We start from the raw sequence: 4,964 nt of genomic DNA, 5'->3' as shown, positions 1-4,964 counted from the left end.
TTTTTGGCACATTCAGTTGCTGCCTGATTTTTAACTACTTCTGGTTTGATTTCTATTCCTGCTTGACACCGATATGCTTCTGCTAGCCTAAGCTGGGAAGTCATCTTAAATTTAGTCTCCCCATGTTTCAAAACTTTCACTACATTTGGGTCTTGTGAGGTCAATAGATGTGTGTGGAGTCCCACGATTGCAGATCTATACATGTAATCAATTTCAAGGAGGCCCATCCCTCCTTCAGAACGGGGAGTATATAATCTTGATATACACTGATTTTTATAAATCATTTGGTAAGCATGACGTATCCTCCTTTTTCCTGTCTAATCTATCCAACACATTTTGGGGCAAGTCAATCACTCCAAAACTGTAAGTTAGGACAGAAAGAGCAAATTGGTTTATAACTTGGATTTTTGTTCATAGATTTTAACACTGTTTACAGGATTGATTTTAACACTGTTTACAGGATTAATTTAAGTCTGACAAAGTATTCCTAAGTTTTATTTGCATTTGTTCATGTTTTATTGTTGATCCTTCATCAATTCCCAAATATTTATACGCTCCCTCTTGCTCAAGTTCTTTTATATCTCATTCTTGTCCCAAACTCATGTTTTTTTGGAGCTGCAGTTTTCCTGCTTTAAAGGTTGCTTTTGCACATTTATCAATTCAAAATGACATTCTTATATCATCTGAAAAAGTTTTGACAACTTGCAGGTGTGCTTTCAGTTCATCTCATGAATATACAGTTTTAAATCATCAAAGAGAAGATGAGAAGCCTTTACACTTTGTTGTTTTCTAGCAGCCAAATTACAGCCATGGCCTAAGCTGTAAGTAGACAGCTTAATGTGTTACGGGCAAGGCAGAATATCAGTGGTGACAGAGAGTCACCCTGGAATATCCCCTTTGAATTTTTATCCCTGGAATAAAAATGTGTCCTTTATTACGGCTTAATTGCAACGTAGTCTGTCACTGTTTCATGGTCACTGTAACATAGTTGATCAGTGTAGGGTGCATCTTATACATTTTTAAGCACTCTTTTATCCATGAATGTGGGATATTATCAAATGCTTTTTGTAGTCAATCCATGCCATACTTAGATTCTTCCCCCTTTTACAGTTCTCCACTATAACTTTAACAACAAATGATCCTTCATTCCATATGACTTTCTTTTATTGCCCTTTTGTTCTACTGCCATAATTGAGTTTTCTTCTAAATGACTATAAACTCTGTCAGCATCAATTCCACTGTACAGTTTATATGTCACTGGAAGGCAGGTTACTGGTCAATAATTTTTAGGGCAGCTTGCAGGTTCATTCTTAAGTAGGAGCACTGTTTTTCCTGTTAGTCGGGTTGGTGTCTGTTCTGGGTGCGCATATAAATTGTTCTTACTCTTGGCTAAATCTTTGTGCAAATATGTTAATAATTTTAATCAGAAGTAAGATACTGTATCTGGGCCAGCAGTTTTCCAGTTAGAGGCTTTTCTTAACTTTGTTTCAATTTCGCTGGCTGTTACTTCATCCCATTTCATATCCAGTACCTTTAAACTTCTTATCCTTTCTTTTACTTCTTATATCCATTTAGCATCTTTATGTTCCACAGGAACTTCATAGATACTTCTCCCAAAATGTATCTATTTATTCTTTTTTTGTGGTCTTCCAATTCCTTTTACCTTGTTTCCCAATACTCTATAAAACATTTTTGGATCAATAACTTGCTTATTTTGTACTTTTTCTTTATATTTATCTCCATATCTTCTAGGTTTTCCACCTGTGCTGAGATTTTCATTTTATTTGTGATAGTGCATGATAGATCCTGTTCGGTTCTATTACAGCGCATTGTTTTTATCACTTCTAGCTTTCTAAGTATTTTTGTTGATCTGTTCCCTTTTTTTATACTCTTCTAACACTGATACTTCTTGTCTTAGCAGCTTTATAGTTTTCTCTATTCGATACCTCAATGATGGCATTCAATTTTCTCCCTTTCTCTCCTTCACTACCCTGTGTTCTTATAGTAGAACATTATCAGTTATTTATTTAGCTGCACAGTAATATATCCTGTTTACTTCTGTTATATTGCATGGATCTCTATGGACAGTCCTAATTGCTGTGTCCATTCATTTTATCAAACTTCTGACTTTTTGGGTTTTATTGACTTTCTGCAGTCTATTTCTTTCAATGATCTTAATATGTCTATCTCTATGAAGTCAAGTTACTCTTTTTTAGCCTTTCTTCTAAACTGGGGGCATATTTTTTTATTTTTCATTTACCACTAACAATTCTATAGAAATTTCTACTGCATCTTCCTTTAGCACATTCTCTTCAATTTCATCCTGTGCCATCCATGGCTCTGTCATATCGGAACTCCTCAACATTAACTGGGTCAGTTTTTTCCACAATTTCCTGTTCCTTCCCTTGCTTTCCAACTTCAAGTGAACGTTTATACTGGTTTCCTATGGAAGGCTCCAAAATATCTTCATATGGCAACTGACCAATTGCTTCCCGTTCCACTGGTTTCTTCTTAATTTGGAGGTCCATTACTCTATCCTGCTGTGGTGCTTTCTGAATTAGATTTTCTACACTGAATCCTTTACTTTGGAGGTACTCCATAACCTCAGTTTCTATTTCTTTAGCTTATCCATTACTAATATCCTTTTCCTCCGTCTTATTTTTTGTACTGTAAAGTTTTCCATGTCCAGATTTCTTTGCCTGTAATTCTCTTCAAATATCTTTGGTGCTACTCTTTTTGTAGTGATTAGTTCTGCTTTCTCCTTTGCATAGACATTACACCATATTAAACTTCCTTTTCTTTCCCATCTCCATATTTCTTCTTTAGAAGTCCCCTGATGTTGCTGCTTCTCCTTACTTTTGGGACTCATTCCATCATACTATGATGCAACCTGTATTAGATCAAATCCTTCACTTCGCAGGCACTGCATAACTCCAACTTTTTTAACTTCTACGTTACTAATTTTCTTTTCTACAGTCCCTCTTTGTGATACAATTTTTATTGTGAAATTTTCCATGTCTGGATGCCTTTGCCTGTATTTCACTTCGAATATCTTTGAGGCTGCCTTCTTTATGTCGATTAATCTGGCTTTCGCCTTAGCAGAAATACTGCACCATATCAAATCCTTCTTTCTTTCCCATGTCCATATTTCTTATTTACACTTTTCAAAAAATCTAGGTTTTATTGTTTACAGTTTTGCACTTCCTCAAATGCTTCTTTTTCCAAACAGATCAAAGTTTCTTGGTCTATATACTGTTTTACACATCTGTTGTATTAATGACCACAATTTTTTACTTGAAGCTTCTGACAGTTTTTCTTGCTGAAATATTTTTCTTTCCCCTAATTTCTTTCTTAATGCTTTTGTATATATTGTGTCTGAAAATTCTGGGCTTTTTGCATAATAGTAACAATACATAATTTCTTTCTTATATGCAATAGTTCACTCTATCCTCTTTATGGCTCTTTGGCCTATCAGTTTTTGTGATTTTTGTGGACTGCTACTTCCTTCTACAATGGGGGGGGGGAGCATCTTCCCCTGGGCTGGGCCTGGTCCTATTGTAAGAATTTTTCCATATTTTGAGATTTCTACAGTATAATTTTTTCCAGTCCTGGTACCAGTGCATCTATCAGGACTGGGCACTTTTTTATCTTGGGTTTTGTGCAACCAGCTATCTTTTTTATATTTATGAATAAATACTGAGCTACCTGTGGCTGCACCAGAATTGTAAGCCAGTCCAATTGTATAGTATAACAAAAAGGAACACCAAACTTACAAGAGGATACACAACAGCTTCCAGTTTATTTAGTGCTTTCATCTCTGAAAGTCCTGAGACTTCATCAGAATAAACCATAACCACATGCCTAAGGTTATATAATACTATTAATCAAACAATTAAACACATTTAAAGAAATAAGACTTAAAAAAAAACTGAATAATAAACCTTGAAGAAAAACATAGTTTCATAAATAATATTTTCAGAAGGAAGAACCATATCTACCTAACCAAAGCCTTTGTTTTTAAAACTGGTAAAATTTAAATGTTTTCATCAATACCAGGTTCTACAGTCACATTTAATTCCAGTTGCCATTTGAACTCACTATGTTCTATTTGAAAGTTCTCACCACCCCCTCTCTAGTGGTCTTTTGGATAACTTCCAAAATTCCAAACTTGAACTTGACAAACTGCCTGCATTTAACTGAATGTGTATTTTCGTTATGACTCCTAATAGCATAAGTATGTTCATAGATGCATTTTCTCAATGATCTTTCTGTTTTACCAATATAATAAAAATTGCAGGATGTACACACTGCCAAGTATACTAGTCATTTTTGTAGCACAATTACCTTGATGAAATATAATATATAATAGGTTTCATAATAGAAGGTAAAACACACAATGGTCCTTCAAAAATATTATTACATTTGCCACATTTACTAGTGCCCTTGTTGTTTAATGTTTGAATGTGGGTAGGGTGTTCAAAAAAATATTTTAAGTTTTTCCCCATTTTGTAAACAAATTGTGGCTGTCCACCTAACGCTCTTAACAGCTCACTTTTAGTAGTAAAAATTACCCAGTTTCTCTTCATATCGTCCTTAATTTCTTTGAAACCTTCACCATATGGTAAAATCACAGAGTGTCCGTGGCTCTCATCTCCTTGTGGTTTAAACATATTAGCATTTTCTTTACCTATACCTAAAATAGGTTTAAATCTTGCACCCCATTCATATGCTACCTCAAGGCTAGTATTCAATATTAAGTCTCTGGAGTAGCCTCTTTCCAAAAAAGATATAATAATGTTAAACATTTCGCTCTTGAAAATCTCCCAACTAGAACTCATATGGGCTGCCCTTACTAATTGGCCCTTAAAAATATTCTTTCGTGTGTTTGAGGTGGTGGCTCTGGTAATCCAAATAATTATTTGAAAAAGTTTTCTTCCTAAATATTCTGGAAACAAAATAATGAC

Source organism: Protopterus annectens, chromosome 9.part0 (assembly GCF_019279795.1).
Source record: "Protopterus annectens isolate FY-2018-M chromosome 9.part0, PAN1.0, whole genome shotgun sequence".
Lineage (NCBI taxonomy): Eukaryota > Metazoa > Chordata > Ceratodontiformes > Protopteridae > Protopterus > Protopterus annectens.
Note: the sequence above shows the minus strand (reverse complement) of the source record.